This window comes from Saccostrea cucullata, unplaced genomic scaffold (assembly GCF_032062105.1).
Source record: "Saccostrea cucullata isolate Sc308-1 unplaced genomic scaffold, CSIRO_AGI_Scuc_v1 ctg640, whole genome shotgun sequence".
NCBI classification, from domain to species: domain Eukaryota; kingdom Metazoa; phylum Mollusca; class Bivalvia; order Ostreida; family Ostreidae; genus Saccostrea; species Saccostrea cuccullata.
In genome coordinates, this window is record NW_026925288.1 from 1 (window position 1) to 21,675 (window position 21,675).

Genomic DNA, 21,675 nt, shown 5'->3' on the forward strand with positions numbered 1-21,675 from the left:
GAGTACTACTGTAATAACTATAAATTTTAAAGCAAAAAGAATGGTTAACAACATGGAAAGGTTTTCCTCTATTTTTTGAAAGAATGTCCATATCTAATAAAGCTTACATACAAGCATTTGAAGGAGATTCAAAACAGTATGTTAATTTTGCCATGTGGAAAGTCTTTTAATGCCTTCATTAGCTTTGTCAAGGGATTTTATTGCCTGCATTGCATTGTATTGAAGAAAATCAGGCAATGCCTGCATTCTCTGTAGAGATTGTAATGACCCTGAAAGGAATCTCTCAATGTTTGCATTGGCCCTTATGTCAGCCCCTCAATGCCTGTATTGGCTCTTAAGACAGTCTCTCAATGCCTGCATTGGCTCTTAAACACCCAATTTTATGTTAACGCCCCCAAAATCTACCTGATTCAAGATCAGTAGTTTACCGCCTGTCAATCATCAAAAAAACAATAGCTTCTAATTTGATTGACAGGTCAGCTACCCCTGTGCTTCCTGATAATCTGAGTTTGCATGTTTTGAAAACAATAACCTGGTCACGCGTCAAACGCTTTCATGTACCCGCATAGTATACACGTGGATTAGAAAACTCCAATATGTTTGAATTTTATTTCAAAAAATAATTGAAAGTAGATTATTAAAATATTGAGATAATAAAATATTTCTTTTCTATCTTCACTGCTGTGTGTTACTTGTAAGTGTTATATCGTTCACATTTATCTGTGGAAAAAAAGACCGCGTCCACAGAAACCGGCTATATTTGCCGTAATTAGAAGTCCGACGAATTAAATTATTTTTTAAAAAATGGGATATAAGAAAAATATTCAGCACTAATAAACGACATAGCATAGTTTTTAAAAGATGTTTTAGTTTGTACAGGGACCTATATACTAAGTATATACGTCCCTGGTTTGTACTATGGCTAGAAATTGATGTCAGAATTAATGCTCGAATTTCCTCTAGCGTCTGTATATATACGTAGTGAAAATGTGAAGATAATTAATAGTGATCGATTCTGGAAAGAAATCTTCCTAACAATAAAATTTTGTTAACACACGAAGAATCGAAAATATGGAATATTTTGGACAACATTGTTGGCCATAAAAAAACCAAAACATTCAGATCGCGGTAAATGCATGTTCACATGCACGACGAATAGGTGGATCAAAAATTTTTTTATTTCAATAGTCAGACTTTTTAGCTCTACTGGTCAGAGACCAGAAGAGCTTATGCGATAGTAATGCGTCCGGCGTCCGTCCGTCTGTCTGTCTGTCCGTCTGTCTGTAAACAATTTTTCAAAATGCTACTCCTCCTACAGTTTTGGTCTAATTTCAATATAACTTGGCACACAAGTAGACTGCACTAAGATACATAATTCTGTGTATCGGTTTTTGATTTCGATGAACGGTGTTGCCATGGTTACTAAAAATAGAAATTTCTGTGAAATTCTTTCAAAATGCTACTCCTCCTACAGTTTTGGTCTGATTTCAGTATAACTTGGCACACAAGTAGAATACACTAAGATACATAATTCTGTGTATTGGTTTTTGATTTCGATGAACGGTGTTGCCGTGGTTACTAAATATAGAAATTTCTGTGAAATTCTTTCAAAATGCTACTCCTCTTACAGTTTTGGTCTGATTTCAGTATAACTTGGCACACAAGTAGACTACACTAAGATACATAATTCTGTGTATCGGTTTTTGATTTCAATGAGCGGTGTTGCCGTGGTTACTAAAAATAGAAATTTCTGTGAAATTCTTTCAAAATGCTACTCCTCCTACAGTTTTGGTCTGATATCAGTATAATTTGGCACACAAGTAGAATACACTAAGATACATAAATCTATATATCGGTTTTTGATTTAGATGAACGGTGTTGCCGTGGTTACTAAAAATAGAAATATCTGTAAAATTGTTTCAAAATGCTACTCCTCCTACAGTTTTGGTCTGATTTCAATATAACTTGGCACACAAGTAGAATACACTAAGATGCATAATTTCGTGTATCAAATTTTAATTTTGATGAACTGTGTTGCCGTGGTTACTAAAAATTGAAATGTCTGTAAAATTGTTTCAAAATGCTACTCCTCCTACAGTTTTGGTCTGATTTCAATATAACTTGGCACACAAGTAGACTACACTAAGAACATAAAGAGACTTTATCAACGATCATTATTCTATATATTGCTGTTGTAAAGTTTCAAATCCCAGCTGCTTAAGTACTCTTCTCTTCCTTTGCTATAAGTTCAAACCAGTAGAGCTTCAGTCTCGACAGAGACTTCTGGTTTAATCAAGTGATTTCTTTTGTTGAAGATTAAAAAAGATAAATATTATTGATTTGTAGTTTTTACTCGTGAATTTTTCTTTTATGTAATGAAAACTTTTTCTAAAACGATATACATGTATCTTATTATTTTTTTTACCTTCAAAACATTACCATGATTACGATGAATGCGTTTAGTTTACAAATAAATTCCATATTAAAATAATTATTTTACGTAGTTTCACTCAAAACCAGACACAAAACACGTAATGTTGACCCTGATTACCAAACACAGACTTCCTGTGTAATGCTACGTATACACAGATTTTTGACATCTTGGGTATTGGGGGTCTCCAGGTAAATAACAGCACTGTTACTTTGACCACTCCCTCCCCTCAGGTAACCGTACGGTAAAAAAATTGGGTCTTTAAGATAGTCTCTAAGTGCCTGCATTGGCTCTTAAGACAGTCGGCTCATAAGACAGTCTGTCAATGCCTGCATTGGCTCTTAAGACAGTCTTTCAATGCCTGCATTGGCTTTTAAGACAGTCTCTCAGTGTCTGCATTGGCTCTAAAGACAGCCTCTCAATGTCTGCATTAGCTCGTAAGATAGTCTCTCATTGCCTGCATTGGCTTTTTACATAGTCCCTCAATGCCTGCATTGACTCTGAAGATAGTATCTCAATGCCTCCATTGGCTTTTAAGGTGGAATGCCACACCAATTTTTTTTAATTTTTTGATCTTTGAGTCATCCTTTTTAAACAATGGTTTCAGCATTGAAAGGCCGATACTAGCTCTTAATTATTTTATATTATTTTTTTCTATTTTTTAAAAGAAAATGAAAAAAATTATTTACATCCAAATAAATTGTTTTCGAGTTAAAAGTTTGCTGTAAATGAATGCATCATATGAATATCTTATAAAATATGTAAGGAAAAGCTGGTTAGACTTTTTAATTTTTTTTATAAACAAAATTATTTATGAAAGTAAAACACATTATTTGTGAATATTTTTTAAACCAATGGTTTAAAAACACCATAAAACTAGTCACAACTAAGGACAACATGTTTGTCAATCATATTTTAAAAAGAAACTGAAACGAAATTGAGATATTTTAGAGAAATTAATTTTTTTAATATTTGGACCTAACCCGATCAAAATTAACACAAAATGAATAAAATGCTAATTTATTGCCGCTTCATGTAATTACAGTGAAGAAATCTATTTTATTGTCAGTTCAATAATGTTTTTACTCTTATAACACCTAATCAGACTAGTGTTCTTAGGGAATTTTTATTTATTTTTAATAATTGTGCAATTATGGTTGGGATCGGTTTAATTTTGATCGGGATTGGCCAAAATTTAAAAAAATTAATTTCTCTAAAATTTGGCTATTCTGTTTCAAATTCTTTTATAAATATGATTAATGAACATGTTCTCCCCAGTTGTGACTGGTTTTAAGGGGATTTAACCACAGGTTTAAAAAATATTCACAAATTATGTTTTTTATTTTCATAAATATTTTTTTATTAAAAAAATTTAATATCTTAATATGGGCTTTCTTAACATGTTTTATTAGGTATTCATGTGATGCATTGATTTACAGCAAAATTTTTACAAGAAAGCATCTAGTTTGGATGTAAATATTTTTTTTTAATTTTCTTTGAAAAAATGCAAAAAAAATTCATATAGATTAATTAAGAGCTAATGTCGGTCTTTCAATGCTGAAACCATTGTTTAAAAAAGTTGACTCTGAGATCTATAAAATGAAAAATTAGTTTGGCATTCCTCTTTAAGATAGTCTCTCAATGCCTGCATTGGCTTTTTTTTTTTTTAGATTTCTCGATGCCTGCACTGGGTCTTCAGACAGCCCTTCAATGCCTGCATTACCTCTTATTTAAAAAAAAATTCTGACATTGATCATTCTTATTTGGGAAACCCCCTTAAATTCTATTTTTGTAAAGTACATTCTGCATTACAAGTTAATTAATTTTCCTCCTGTCCACCTACATTATGTATTCCTTTATTGCAACATTCAATTACACGTATACATTTATGCCTCTCTCAACTGCATATGTGATTCCAATATACACTAAGTAAGTCATACCATAACTCTCATATTTGGCTATTTTTGTGAACATTGAAAGCTTTCTTGATAGACTGATAAAATTTCATTCCTTTTATAAACAGAAGTCAACATTTCTTTCCATATCTTCCAAAATATTGACCTCTTATAAAAAAAAAAATAATTGAGACAAATAAAAATTAGTTGAGACTCCATTGGTTGCAGATATGCACCAGGAAGGATAACGGAATTAATTCTTATAACAGTACTTAAAGCTGAGTTCTCATCAAAACAACGGTTACTTTTGCTGATTTTTCTAATATCGAAAACTGATTGGGTATATGAAAAACATCCAGAGGAAATATTTTAATAGCATTTCATACAAAAATTAATTTAAAATCTTATTTCATTCAAAAGTCATTGATTTTTTGGCTGGTTTGATTGACACATCCTTGCACTTTCACAAATTTTGATTTCACTCTAAATACTTAGGAAAAGTGGAAATCTTGTTGTGTATGAATGAAAAATATTAATACTTTAATCCAGAAAATTCAGAGTAGACATGTTCGAAAGCAAAACAAACACACAATATATTCTCAGTCCGTGCAGTTGTGGTGAGCAGACTTTGACAATTGAACGCACCCGGTGAATCGTAAACATCAACAAAAACAGAGCTCGTGCCCTGTTTACAAAAACTGTGTACATAACACGAGTGTGATCGATTTGCACACACGACTTAGCTCGGAATGACGATAATTGTGAAGGAGTTTTGCTTTCTAACATTTCTACTCTGAATAAAATTATTTTTCTGGATTAAAGTTTTAATATTTCTCATTAATAAACAACAAGATTGCCACTTTTCTGAAGGATTAAGAATAAAGTTAAAATCTGTGAAAGTGCAATGATGTGTCCATCAAACCCGCCAAAAATTTGAAGTTTTAATAACTTTTAGATGAAATAAGATTTTTAATTAATTTTTGTGTGAAATGCTATTAGAATATATAATTCGTGATATTATACAGAAAATATCAACTTCAAAACTGTGTCCAAGTACCTTTAAAAATGTACTCATTTTCATATTTAGTGTTCTTGGGATTATAAACAATTATTCAAAGGTTTATTTATGATTATTAGATAAAGTGAAATAGGATCGCTCTCTTACTATATCTCTGAGTTAGCAATCAATAATATCGACAAAATACTTTACAATCTAGTTACATTTTGTTGCTGAGATGCACTGGTTTTAGCGTGAGTGTATCTCACTAAACAAGTACTGCTACATAAAAAGCAGTAATGAATAGTGCATTTGATTGTTCTACATTTTAAATCGACTCTTTGTTTGATTGAGCCTCCAAATCTTCATTCATTAATCAAACAAGAGTGTCCATTTGTTTTTCACTGTTTTGCACACCCCAAAACCAAACTGTACACATGACATAACCGTTAGTCACTGTCACTTAGACACTTGATCATTCTGGGAATAACTCTCTGAAGTCTTATATAGTTTACAATCTTGCCGCCTGTTAGCATTGACCGAACATTTGCATAATATAAAGCAGAGAACAAAGATCGTTTTATCTACGTTGTTCAAAGGGACATAATTTGAGTTCTCGAACTTTGTAACTAACCTACATTATGCAAATTTCACAACTAACAATCAGTGGCAAGGGAAAAATGTATAAAAATATAAAAAAAAATAAAAAATGTATAATATTCAAATACATTAACAAGTATAATCATTGTACTTGTTTAAATAAAAGTATTCTTGAACGATACTGCACTCTGCCGCAAAACAATGCAACGCGTTGAAATGATAAACAAGTTGACCAGTCGATTTAAACTTAATCAATTTGTTTTGCAACTGAATTCAAAATATGATGGAAATCTACTCCATTTCGTGTTCTGAATTAAAAAAACAACAACAAAACATTTGTTTTGTTTCGTTTTTTTTGGTATGTATAAAATTTAACAATAAAAATTATATCGAAGGACTGTTTGCTAAAGTGCCCTATTGCTTTTTTTTTATCGAACAAACAGTTTGGGTATACCAAAAACCCCCATAGGAAATGAACACTCGTCTTTGACTAATTTGTCACTTTCTTTACTTGAGAAGTACTAAAGTACCAGCTTATATGAACATCAATTGCACTTTATTACACTGGACAAGAATGCAAAGCCAGTCAAAATTTTAATTAATTCAATTTGTTTTCTGTGATTTGATTGAAAATAAGGTTGAAACTGACCATTTTTCTAATTCAGGTTTCTTTAAAAGGGATATTAAACAGAGTGAATGGAATATATTCATTCCCATTTTCTTGTATGATTGTTCTTTTTTATATGAATCATAAATAACAACCCATGTGGAGATTAATATAATATACAGAATATCTGGGGCTTTTCTTTGGTTTTAGATATGCACCAGGAAGGATAATGGAATTGACTCTAATAACAGTACTTAGAGTTGAGTTCTCATCAAAACAACGGTTACTTTTGCTGATTTTTTAATATCGAAAACTGATTGGGTATATGCGATAAGTCCAGAGAAAATTTTGTGTTGCGTGAAGTTCTTTCAATTTTTTCAAGCTAATAAATTTTCCTTTCAAATCAATACATGTATGCAACTGCATTGCATTGTAATACTTGACGTACAGTCTATTTAAAACATACTTGGTCAATATTAATTCAAGGCTGATTTTATGAAAAATTGGTTAAAAATGTCCTCATTTTCATATTTAATTAAATTGGTGTTGTTGGGTTTATTTACAATTATTCATATGTTTATTTATAATTATTAGATAAAGTGAAATAGGATCGCTCTCTTACTTTATTACACACTTAGTAATAAATACAGGTTTTTTGCATATGCGATATGGCTGACGTCACAACAGCCGTATCAACCCTGCAGGGCTGATATGGATTTCCGTATCAGCCCTGCAAATCCATATCAGCCCTGCAGGTCTGATACGGCTATTGTGACGTCAATATCACACCCTTAGTAAATAAAACCACAATAACAGTACTTGTACTCATACACAATTTTTGGTGGGTTCATATTCTCTTAATTTTAACTTTTTGAAAATAAGGTTAATCTTAATTTACAAATACATGTAATACTATAGAATATTTTCAAATTACGGATCAAGTGCATTGAAATAGAAATAGAAACAAACCCAAATCTTATAAGACATTAGACTATGTACAAGTATGTAAGAAGTCCATGCATTATTATTTACTTATTTTCTTCTCAACTGTATTTTATTACTAAGTATGTAATAAATATAATAAAACATACCCTTTTCCACATCACATCCTGTATCAGCCCTCGACCAATATCAGCCCTCGGGCCTTCGGCCCTCTGGCTGATATTGGTGTCTCGGGCTGATACAGGATGTGATATGGAAAAGGGTATGTATTATTCTCTATATATCTCTGAGTTAGCAATCAATAATATCGACAAAATACTTTACAATCAAGTTACACTTTGTTGCTGAGGTACACTTGTTGGGGTATGCAAAACAGTGAAAAACAAATGAACTCTCTTGTTTGATTAATGAATAAAGATTTGGAGACTCAATCAAGCAAAGAGCCGATTTACAATGTAGAACAATCAAACGCGCTATTCATTACTGCTTTTAATGTAGCAGTACTTGTTTCGCGAGATACACTCACGCTATAAAACGAAACACTACACGTGACATTACCGTTAGTCACTGACACTTAGACACTTGATCATTCTGGGAATAACTTTCTGAAGTCTTATATAGTTTGCAATCTTGCCGCCTGTTAGATTGACCGAACATATGCATAATATAAAGCGGAGAGCAAAGATCGTTTTATCTACGTTGTTCAAAGGGACATAATTTGAGTTCTCGAACTTTGTAACTAACCAACATTATGCAAATTTCACAACTAACAATCAGTCGCAAGGGAAAAATGTATAAAAGTTTGTCTTTGGAGGGTAGATGGTGGTGGCAATATACCAATACATTGACAAGTATAATAATTGTACTTGTTTCAATAAAAGTATTATTGCACGATACTGTACTCTGTTGCAAAACAACGCATTGTAATGCTAAACAAGTTGACCAATCGAAAAAAAACTAAGTCAATTTTTTTGGCAACTGAATTCAAAATATGATTGAAATCTACTTTATGTTCTTATTCGTTTCACTCAAACGAACATAAAACATTTATGAAATAAACACAAACTCGTGAAATAGGATATAAAGCGCTCTGAAAGTGCAGTTTAATTATTAAACACAATACATATTATATCTCTTTTTCTATTGTCCTCATCAATGTCCGAATTCTACAAAATAGAAAATAAATATTTTCAACAAAGTATAAATCTAATATAATATTCAAAACTAAGCAATGGGCGGGTGGGTGGGACTTATAAGACTGCACAAAATAGAGCCTTCGAATGGCTTTCCCTATACAGAATTTCTTTCACGGTCACTAATAGCCCGTGCTATGAATATTTATGTCACCTGACTAGGTGACCATTCTAACAGCCAATAGATGACAAGAATAAACAAACACAAACACGTGTTTGCGTAACATTAATAAATACGTCTATTTCGTGTTCTGAATTAAAACTAACAACAACAACAACAAAATATTTGTTTTCTTTGGTATGTATCAAAATTAACAATAAAAAATTATATCGATGGACTTTTCCCTAAAGTGTCCTATTGCTTTTTCTTTATTTGTTTGGTTATACCAAAAAAAAACCCAGAAGAAATGAGCACTCGTCTTTGACTAATTAGTAAATTTCTTTATTTACTTGAGAAGTACTTAAGTAACAGCTTATCTGAAAAGAAATTGCACTTAATTACATTGGACAAGAATGCAAAGCCAGTCAAAATTTTAATTAAATTCAATTTGTTTTATGTGACTTTATTGAAAATAAGGTTTAAGCTGACCATTTTTTTTAAATTCAGGTTTCTTTAAAAGGGATCTGAAAACACTGAAAACAGACTGAATGGAATATATTTATTCACATTTTCATGTATGCTTGTTGTCTTTGATATGAATCATAATTAACAACCCAGTAATGATGTGGAGATTAATATGATATACAGAATATCTGGGGGGTTTTCTTTGGTTGCAGATATGCACCAGGAAGGATAACGGAATTGACTCTTATAACAGTATTTGGAGCTGAGTTTTCCTCAAAACAACGGTCACTTTTGCTGTGTTTTTTTTCTTAATATCGAAAACTGATTGGGTTATGCGAAACATCCATAGGAAATTTGTGTTGAGTGAAGTTCTTTCAATTTCAAGTTAATTAATTCTCCTTTTAAATCAATACATGTATGAAACTGCACTGCAGTGCATTGCATTGTAATGCTTGATGTACAGTCTATTTAAAACATACTTGGCCAATTCAAGTATGATTTTATGAAAACTAAGTTAAAAATTTCCTCATTTTCATATTTAAATTAGTGTTGGGTTAATTTACAATTATTCATAGGTTTATTTATAATTATTAGATAAACTGAAATAGGATTGATCTCTTACTATATCTCTGAGCTACCAATCAATAATATCGACAAAATTCTTTACAATCAAGTCACATTTTGTTGCTGAGATACACTTGTTATACCCGCACTTTCTAAAGAAAGTTCGGGTATATTGTTGTTACTCATGTCCGTCCGTCCGTCCGTCCGTCCGTCCGTCCGTCCGTCCGTCCGTCTGTCACACTTTTCTTCCCTGAACTCCTCCTACATTTTACACAGTAGCTTAATCATCTTTTGGGAGATGGTTTGTGGGGTCATGTAGATGTGCAGTAAGGTTTTGGAATTTCGATTTTGCCCAGGGGGGTCAAATGGGGGTCGAAAAATGACGTTTTTTGTCCAAAAAGCCCCGTCTTCCCTGAACTCCTTCTACATTTTACTCAGTAGCCTAACCAGCTTTTGGGAGATGGTTGGTGGGGTCATGTAGATGTGCAGTAAGCTTTCGGAATTTTGATTTTGCCCCAGGGGGTCAAATGGGGGTCGAAAAATGACGTTTTTTAAGCAAAAAGCTCTGTCTTCCCTGAACTCCTCTTACATTTTACTCAGTAGCCTAACCAGCTTTTGGCAGATGGTTGGTGGGGTCATGTAGATGTGCAGTAAGCTTTCGGAATTTTGATTTAGCCCCAGGGGGTCAAATGGGGGTCGAAAAATGACGTTTTTTGTCCAAAAAGCCCCGTCTTCCCTGAACTCTTTCTACATTTTACTCAGTAGCCTAACCAGCTTTTGGGAGATGGTTGGTGGGGTCATGCAGATGTGCAGTTAGGTTTCGGAGTTTTGATTTTGCCCCGGGGGGGTCAAATGGGGGTTGAAAAATGACGTTTTTTAAGCAAAAAGCTCCGTCTTCCCTGAACTCCTCTTACATTTTACTCAGTAGCCTAACCAGCTTTTGGGAGATGGTTGGTGGGGTCATGTAGATGTGCAGTAAGGTTTCGGAATTTCGATTTTGCCCCGGGGGTTCAAATGGGGGTCGAAAAATGACGTTTTTTTGTCCAAAAAGCCCCGTCTTCCCTGAACTCCTTCTACATTTTACTCAGTAGCCTAACCAGCTTTTGGGAGATGGTTGGTGGGGTCATGTAGATGTGCAGTAAGCTTTCGGAATTTTGATTTTGCCCCGGGGGGTCAAATGGGGGTCGAAAAATGACCTTTTTTGTCCAAAAAGCCCCGTCTTCCCTGAACTCCTTCTACATTTTACTCAGTAGCCTAACCAGCTTTTGGGAGATGGTTGGTGGGGTCATGTAGATGTGCAGTAAGCTTTCGGAATTTTGATTTTGCCCCAGGGGGTCAAATGGGGGTCGAAAAATGACGTTTTTTAAGCAAAAAGCTCTGTCTTCCCTGAACTCCTCTTACATTTTACTCAGTAGCCTAATCATCTTTTGGGAGATGGTTGGTGGGGTCATGTAGATGTGCAGTAAGGTTTTGGAATTTCGATTTTGCCCAGGGGGGTCAAATGGGGGTCGAAAAATAACGTTTTTTGTCCAAAAAGCCCCGTCTTCCCTGAACTCTTTCTACATTTTACTCAGTAGCCTAACCAGCTTTTGGGAGATGGTTGGTGGGGTCATGCAGATGTGCAGTTAGGTTTCGGAGTTTTGATTTTGCCCCGGGGGGGTCAAATGGGGGTTGAAAAATGACGTTTTTTAAGCAAAAAGCTCCGTCTTCCCTGAACTCCTCTTACATTTTACTCAGTAGCCTAACCAGCTTTTGGGAGATGGTTGGTGGGGTCATGTAGATGTGCAGTAAGGTTTCGGAATTTCGATTTTGCCCCGGGGGTTCAAATGGGGGTCGAAAAATGACGTTTTTTTGTCCAAAAAGCCCCGTCTTCCCTGAACTCCTTCTACATTTTACTCAGTAGCCTAACCAGCTTTTGGGAGATGGTTGGTGGGGTCATGTAGATGTGCAGTAAGCTTTCGGAATTTTGATTTTGCCCCAGGGGGTCAAATGGGGGTCGAAAAATGACGTTTTTTAACCAAAAAGCTCCGTCTTTCCTGAACTCTTCTTACATTTTACTCAGTAGCCTAATCATCTTTTGAGAGATGGTTGGTGGGGTCATGTAGATGTGCAGTAACGTTTTGGAATTTCGATTTTGCCCCGGGGGGTCAAATGGGGGTCGAAAAATGACGTTTTTTGTCCAAAAAGCCCCGTCTTCCCTGAACTCCTTCTACATTTTACTCAGTAGCCTAACCAGCTTTTGGGAGATGGTTGGTGGGGTCATGTAGATGTGCAGTAAGCTTTCGGAATTTTGATTTTGCCCCAGGGGGTCAAATGGGGGTCGAAAAATGACGTTTTTTAAGCAAAAAGCTCTGTCTTCCCTGAACTCCTCTTACATTTTACTCAGTAGCCTAATCATCTTTTGGGAGATGGTTGGTGGGGTCATGTAGATGTGCAGTAAGGTTTTGGAATTTCGATTTTGCCCAGGGGGGTCAAATGGGGGTCGAAAAATAACGTTTTTTGTCCAAAAAGCCCCGTCTTCCCTGAACTCTTTCTACATTTTACTCAGTAGCCTAACCAGCTTTTGGGAGATGGTTGGTGGGGTCATGCAGATGTGCAGTTAGGTTTCGGAGTTTTGATTTTGTCCCGGGGGGGTCAAATGGGGGTCGAAAAATGATGTTTTTTTATGGAAAAAGCCCCATCTTCCCTGAACTCCTCTTACATTTTATTCAGCACTCCTTTTTTTGTTTTAAACAGTGGTCTTATCATCTTTTGGGAGAGTTCACTCTTTTGAAATTTTGTTAAAACATCAAGGTCAAGGGGTAAAAAATCATAGCATGTTGGGAGCCTCTTGTTATGGGTAATGTTCACTTGAAATGTGAAAGTCAAATCTCTTCTCAATGAAAAGGAAATACAACATTAATGAAAACTAAGTTAAACTTCAAGGTCAAGGTCACAGAGTCAAAAAGTCATGATACATTTTGGAAGGTCTTATCACAGGTAATATGAATGCCCTTTCATTTATCTTTCAAAATGATCAATTCAAAGCAATTAATTTTTTTAAGGAAATTAGGTCAAACTTCAAGATCATGGGTAATGAAAATCATAGTGTATGTAGAATGGTATTGTCCCATTTAATACTAATACACATGTTTAATATAAAAGTCCTATCTCTTCTCATTCAAAATATACGACCATGATGACCAAGGTTAAATTTATTGTGACAGATGGGCAGATTGACAAACAAATGAGATTTAATGTACCCTACCTTTAGCAAAAATGGGGACAATAAATGTCTTTGCTGTTTTTGAGAAGAAGATTTATGTTGGAACAAGATGTGTTTGTGAAACACTACGCGCCCGGCGGCAACAAAGTTAAAAAAATCTTCTTTTAGCATATTGATCACAGTCAAGGTCACAAGGTCATTGACCATGGTGTCATTCGAAAGAACTTAATCAGTGGAGTATGCGTACTAAATATGAAGTCCCTATCTCCTATGGTTCAAAAGTTGTGGCAAAAAGTGTAAAGAGCTATTTTTAGCATATCCGTCACAGTCAAGGTCACAAGATCATTGACCTTGCCGTCGTTTGAAAGGACTTTATCGGTGGAGTATGCATACCAAATATGAAGTCCCTATCTCCTATGGTTCAAAAGTTATGACAAACAGTGGAAAAAGCTATTTTTAGAATATAGGTCACAGTCAAGGTCACAAAGTCATTGACCATGGTGTCATTTGAAAGAACTTAATCGGTGGAGTATGCATACCAAATATGAAGTCCTTATCTCTGATGGTTCAAAAGTTATGGCAAAAAGTGTAAAAAGCTATTTTTAGAATATAGGTCACAGTCAAGGTCACAAAGTCATTGACCATGGTGTCATGTGAAAGAACTTAATTGGTGGAGTATGCATACCAAATATGAAGTCCTTATCTCTGATGGTTCAAAAGTTATTGCAAAAAGTGTAAAAAGCTATTTTTAGCATATAGGTCACAGTCAAGGTCACAAGATCATTGACCTTGATGTCATTTGAAAGGACTCTATTAGTGGAGTATGCATACCAAATATGAAGTCCCTATCTCCTATGGTTCAAAAGTTATGACAAACAGTGGAAAAAGCTATTTTTAGCATATAAGTCTTAGTCAAGGTCACAAGGTCATTGACCTTGAAGTCATTTGAAAGGACTTTATTAGTGGAGTATGCTTACCAAATATGAAGTCTCTATCCCTTATTGTTCAAAAGTTATGGCCAAGGTTAAAGTTGACAAACAGACAAACAGATAAACAGACAAACAGACAAACAGACAGGACAAAAACAATATACGCCCGGGATCTATCGATCCGGGCGCTTAAAAAGTACCCTGCATATTTAAATGTAAATTGGTTGAAATTAGCCCAGTGGTTCTTAAGAAGTTAATGTGAAAAGTTTGCAGATAAACAGATGGACAACAGAAATCAGTACATTTCAGAAAACAGTATGCTTATAAATAGTTAATCAAGGTGCTTTGGGTAGCAAAATAAAGCTAAACTGGTATATCTAATTCATCCGCAGAGCTTAGTATATTTCAATATGCACAACCTTTTCAACTCTTATAATTATTTTTTAAAATTTATATCACCATGTCTCATTCAAGGGAGAACTAGAGATATGACCAGATGTATATCTGTTGAATATAAAATATGTACATGTATTCTGTGTTTTTTTTAGTAATTTGTTTGTTTGTTGTGACAGCAACTGTTATGACAGCTTTTGGCAAAGGTTGAAGTTTCTCAAATGTAAGTCAAACTCCAAGGTCAAGGTCAAAGGGTCTAAATTGTTGGTATCAAAGGGAAAGTCTTGTCACAAGGAATACACATGTGAAAAAAAGGGAGAAATCCCTAGAACTTCCTCACCTGTTCAAAAGTTATTGCCAAGGTTAAAGTTAAATTGGATTCAACTCTAAGGTCTAGGTCAAAAATAATTATACCTGTTGAAAGTTCACAATGATTACACATGTAAGAGCATGAAAGTCCTAGCACCACCTGTTCAAAACTTACCCCAAGTTCAAGGTATTTTTCTTGTAAAATTGGGTCAAACTCCAAGGTCAAGAGATCAAGAGGTCAAAATTGGTGGTACCCATTAAAAGGTTTTGCCAAAAGAAATTTACCTATGAAATATTGAAGCCATGTGTATAGCCCAATCCACTTAAAAAATATGGGCAAGGTTAAAGTTTCCGTGGACAGACAAAAATACATAAACATAGGAAACAAAATATGTATAAATAGTCAAATGAAAAAATTTTCTACTATTATGGAGTCATAAGATCAATTGTCATTTCAGGCACAGGGAGTCAGTGGCTATGGAGATCAGACCCCCCCCCCCCTGGAATTAGCAGTTATTTAAATAAGACTATTCATGTACTGTAGAGAATAAAAATGACTTTGGACATCCTCCCCCTTAGAAAACAGGGACTCCACCATCATTGTTTTTATTATTATTTTTTATTTCCATCTCAGGAAATCTTGGGCTGATTTTTTTGACTGAGGTGTGACACCCCCCCCCCCCCTTTCTGAAAAAAAAAATTCTGGATCTGCGTCTGTTATATACTGAATGTCCGCAACAGGAGATAACTTGACAATGTGAAATTTGTCGACTGTGGCATGCGATGATCTTTGACCATGTTGACCCTTTTTGAACTTCAACCTAACCATTTGCATTTATTTATTTTTATGCAATCTATACTAAATCTTGTACTTACCGAATGTCATAGGTCGTGACAACGAATTCATGAAATATAATCCATATAATCCAATTAAAACACAAATGATTTTAACTGACCACACTGCATCATCAGCATACATGTGCTAAATAATCTCATTCGACAAACCTTTGCTGATTCCGTTGCCAGTATGAATTGGCCGAGGTGTGCCGAGAGGTGATATCTATAAATATGATAATGGGTGACGCAAACCCAATGTGAATGTAGAAAATAAAACTGTTTAGTACAAGAACAAATTTCAAACTATCATAATAAACTAAACTATGTTTTTTAAAAAATGTGAGGGTGAGAGAGAGTGTGTGTGTGTGTGTGGGGGGGGGGGGGGGGGGAGATAGGCATTTACAAAATAAAGGGGTTGTATTTTCAATGGGTTTTTTTCCCGACCAAATGCTAAAATCAGTTTGCACATTTTGATAAATTCATCAAAAACGCTTTGTACTAAAATAATATTTTATGTCGTTGAGAAAGTAAATTTAAAAAGTTCCAAATTATGGGAAAATTATTTATTTGAATCTAATTAAGTAATTTACTTCAATCATTAATTAAATTCTGTTATTTCAGACTGGTTATGAATTAAGTATTTTAAAATACATATGTGAGGCTCAGAGTTGATATGGTCATCTGAAAATTTTATGTTCAATTTGACGAATACATGTACGGTGATAATTATAGAATTATTTTGACTTCTTCCTTGGAAAGTCCAATATGAATGAGTGTATATTTAGAGGCAAACACCATAGTGCGGGTATTACTGTCTCATGACAGCATCTAGTTTGGGTATGCAAAACAGTGAAAAACAAATGAACTCTCTTGTTTGATTAATGAATAAAGATTTGGAGACTCAATCAAAGAGCCGATTTACAATGTAGAACAATCAAACGCACTATTCATTACTGCTTTTTATGTAGCAGTACTTGTTTCGTGAGATACACTCACACTAAAACCAAACTGTACACGTGACATAGCCGTTAGTCACGGTCGCTTTGACACTTGATCATTCTGGAAATCACTCTCTGAAGTCTTATATAGTTTACAGTCTTGCCGCCTGTTAGAATTGACCGAACATTTGCATAATATAAAGCAGAGAGCAAAGATCGTTTTATCTACGTTGTTCAAAGGGACATAATTTGAGTTATCGAACTTTGTAACTAACCTACATTATGCAAATTTCACAACTAACAATCAGTCGCAATGGAAAAATGTATAAATAGGCTGTCTTTGGAGGGTGGATGGTGGGGCTATATTCTAATGCATTGATAAGTATAATAATTGTACTTGTTTAAATAAAAGTATTATTGCATGATACTGCACTCTGCCGCAAAACAATGCAACGCATTGTTATGCTAAACAAGTTGGCCAATCGAATAAAACTAAGTCAATTTGTTTCGAAATTGAATTCAAAATATGATGGAAATCTACACTATTTATATTTCGTGTTCTGAATTAAAAACAAGAACAACAACAAACTATTTGTTTTCTTTGGTATGGATAAAAATTAACAATTAAAAATTATATCGAAGGACTTTTCGCTAAAGTGTCCTATTGCTTTTTCTTTATCGAACAAATAGTTTTGGTATACGAAAACCCCCAGAAGAAATGAGCACTCATCTTTGACTAATTAGTAAATTTCTTTATTTACTTGAGAAGTACTAAAGTAACAGCTTTTCTGAATAGGAATTGCACTTTATTACACTGGACAAGAATGCAAAGCCAGTCAAAACTTTAATTTAATTTAATTTGTTTGATGTGATTTTATTGATGATAGGGTTGAAACAGACCATTTATCTAATTCAGGTTTCTTTAAAAGAGATCTGAAAACAGAGTGAATGGAATATATTCATTCACATTTTCTTGTATGCTTGTTGTGTTTGAATTGAATCATAATTAACCAAACATCCTGAGGAAATTTTGTGTTGAGTGAAGTTCTTTCAATTTCAAGGTAATGAATTATCCTTTTAAATTAATAAATGTATGTAACTGCACTGCAGTGCATTGCATTGTAATGCTTGACGTACAGTCTATTTAAAACATACTTGATCAAAATTAATTCAAGTGTGATTTTATGAAAAATAGGTTAAAAATGTACTCATTTTCGAATTTAAATTAGTGTTCTTGAGTTAATTTACAATTATTCATAGGTTTATTTATAATTATTAGATAAAGTGAAATAGGATCGCTCTCTTACTATATCTCTGAGTTAGCAATCGACAAAATACTTTACAATAAAGTTACATTTTGTTGCTGGGAAGCACTTGTTGGGGGTGCAAAACAGTGAAAAACAAATGAACACTCTTATTTGATTAATTAATGAATAAAGATTTGGAGAACTCAATCAAACAAAGAGCCGATTTACAATGTAGAACAATCAAACACGCTATTCATTACTGCTTTTAATGTAGCAGTACTTGTTTCGTGAGATACATTCACGTTGAAAGTAAACTGTACACGTGACATTACTGTTAGTCACTGCGTCTTTGACACTTGATCATTCTGGAAATAACTCTCTGAAGTCTTATAAAGGTTACAATCTCGCCGCCTGCTAGCATTGACCGAACATTTGCATAATATAAAGCAGGGAGCAAAGATCGTTTTATCTACGTTGTTCAAAGGGACATAATTTGAGTTCTCGAACTTTGTAACTAACCTACATTATGCAAATTTCACAACTAACAATCAGTCGCAATGGAAAAATGTATAAATAGGCTGTCTTTGGAGGGTGGATGGTGGGGCAATATTTTAATACATTGACAAGTATAATAACTGTACTTGTTTCAATAAAAGAATTATTGCATGATACTGCACTCTGCCGCAAAACAATGCAACGCATTGTTATGCTAAACAAGTTGACCAATTGAATTAAACTTAGTCAATTTGAATTCAAAATATGATTGAAATCTACACTATTTATATTTCGTGTTCTGAATTCAAAAAAACAACAACAAACTATTTGTTTTCTTTGGTATGAATCAAAATTAACAATACAAAATTATATCGAAGGACTTTTCCCTAAAGTGTCCAGTTGCTTTTTCTTTATCGAACAAATAGTTTGGTTATACGAAACCCCCCAGAAGAAATGAATTTGAATTTACACAGTTGACTCGACCCTAGCCCCCCCCCCTTCCGCTACCAACTTAATTATGTACTATATTTCATTAAAAAGAAACTCTAGTAATATTTCTGGATAATGTATGAGGATTGTATCGAAGAAAAACCTGATAAACTGGATGTTTATATTTGAGGAGCAAAAACTATCCAAAATTTTATGGCTATAAGTCTGAATCTCACTGTAATGAAATATTGCACGAATTTAATCACCTAAACAACTAAAAGTGTGAAACAGTAATAATTGTATTTTCAACTACACCCAGAAGATACGGGTTTAATATTTAAGATTGAAGTCTTTTAGAAATATTGAACACGGATTCTTTGGTGGTCAACTGGTATTAAAAGCTATCTTTAAAGCTTCCATATTTACACTTACTGTAAATGTCATGCATAAATTCTACGGGTAGTCCATTTCCTATGCCAAGGTTTAATGAATAAATTCTTTTGTTTCCTCCTTAAAACGTTTTACATTTTCATCAAATACGAATACAGCTATAGTCTCTGATATCAGCGCGTAGTTCAGCACTTCTGTCAAACTGAAGATATTTTAATGATCCAAAATTTCACCTACAGCTCAAATATAATATACACTCAACAAAATAAGTTAAGGGCCAACTTGAGAATTTTATTTTTTGTAACATATATTGTAAAGGTAGTGGAAACAAATAACATTTTAAAAGTAAACAATTATAAATCTCTTATAATAAACAAATGAACAACATGTTACAACATGTAACTGTCAAAACAACAAGAATATTCATCAATACAGGATTTCATGAGGAAACAACAGTCGTAATTTCAGGGTTTTGATTAACCTGGAAAGCCCAAACGTTACTTTCAGTATCTTGTGTGACCGCCTCTAGCCCGAATTACTTCCCTACATCGATTTGGAAAACTGTTGATCAAATTTCGGAAGTTATCCTGTGGAATTCTTGACCATTCCTCAACAAGAGCAAATTCAAGTTCACGGAGCGTGCTTGGTTGGTTTTGCCTTCCTAAAATTTGCTTCTGGAGGATGTCCCATGCATGCTCTATTGGATTCAGGTCAGGTGATTTTGCTGGCCAATTCATCCTTTCGATTGTTTCTTCTTCCAAGTACTGATTTACCACTCTCGCACGATGAGGCCTGGCATTGTCATCCATCAATATGAAATCTTCACCGATGGCACCAGCGTAAGGCCTAACAATTGGTGCAAGGATCTCATCCCTGTAACGGACACCTGTTAGCGATCCATTCCTTATGACATAAAGGTCTGTGGAGCCATCGTAACTGATACCTGCCCAAACCATAATTGATCCACAACCAAACCGGTCATGTTCAGTGATGCAGCAGTCCTTAAACCTCTCGTTTTTCTTCCTCCATACTCGTCTGCGACCATCATTAAAATCGAGACAAAATCTGGATTCATCAGTCCATAACACTCCTTGGATATGATGATGGTCCCAGTTGATATGGTCTTGAGCAAACTGGAGGCGACGGTTGCGATGTTCTACGGTCAAAGGTGGGCGCACAGCAGGTCTTCTGGCATGTAATCCCGCATCATGCAGTCTGTTTCTCAAGGTTTGTGTTGAAATCCTTATACCTGTTGCTGCAGATAGCTCTCTGTTCAAAGCAACAGCTGAAGACATTCGATTTCTCTTTGCAAGTAGGGATATTTGTCTATCTTGTCTAACAGTTGTACTTTTTGGACGACCACTCTTAGGTCTCGGTTTGACGCTATTAGTCTCTTCGTATCGTTCCAACAAACGTCCTATAACAGAATGACTTACACCAAATTGCGCTCCAACATGACGCTGTGAACATCCAGCTTGAAGCATTCCAATGGCCCTTGCGGCTTCCTCTACTGTCAGATGTCTTCTTTGAGGCATGAAAACGTGTCAAATGGCAAAAAGCAACAAATATTGTACAGATAATCGAATCTTGTTCCTTTTGAGGTTGTCAATGAGTATACAATACAGCCAATATCACAGAAATGTGGATAAAGCAAAACGTTCAATTGGCAAAAATCACAAGAATGGAGCACAAATCAAGAGTGTGTTCGAATAACAATCCATGAAAATGTATGGAAACCCAGATAAAACAAAAAAAGTGCAACAAAAAATAGTTATAGATTTTAAAACTTTCAAAAAAGTAAGTGGCCCTTAACTTTTTTTGTTGAGTATACATTAGAGATGAGTAAACTGTCACCAGACTTTATAACGCTAAAATTCTTAAAAACAAAACAAACAAACAAAGCAAACAAACAAGATGTGTTTGTGAAAGACTTATTCCCTTGTAAGGTAGCTTATGGCGAGCGTTGAATTTTCTCAAATGCATGTCAGACTTCAAAGGTCAACGTCAAAAGGTAAAACGGTATCCAAAGGAAGGTCTTGCTACAAGCAACACACCTGTGAAGTATGAAAGCCCTAGTTCTAACTGTTCAAAAGTTATGGCCAGGGTGAAAGTTTTCTTGAAAAAGTTGGTGAAACTCTTAGGTCTGGGTCAAAAGGTAAAAAATATTTATACCCTCTACCTCTAAATGGTCTTGTCACAAAAAATACACAGTGAAATATGAAAGCTCTAGCTCCAACTGTTCAAAAGTTATGGCCAAGGTTAAAGTGTGGTATTTTTTTTGTAAAAGTAGGTCACACTCTAAGGTCAAGAGGTCAAATTTGGTGGTACGCAAAGAAAGGTCTTGTTACAAGGAATACATCTGTGAAATATAAAAAACATAGCCCCACCCACTCAAAAGTAATTGGCAAGATTAATGTTTTGCAGACAGACAGACGGACAAACAGGGCAAAAACTGTGCTCCTCCGCAACTTCGTTTACAGGGGCATAAAAATTTATGCGATATTAATCATACACGCTTAATGTAGTTTTTCAGTACTGTTTCAATCAAAAAATCTATAAGACTTAAGTTTACAATAGCCAGTTAGATCACATTTCAGTCTTTTTCGTCAAGAAACCAAAGTAAGTAGCATTATAAAGAAATTCTTTTGTGGTTGAAATCAAGATGAATCTGTATTATTCTGTTTTGCTTTGGGTCCAAAAGCATATGAA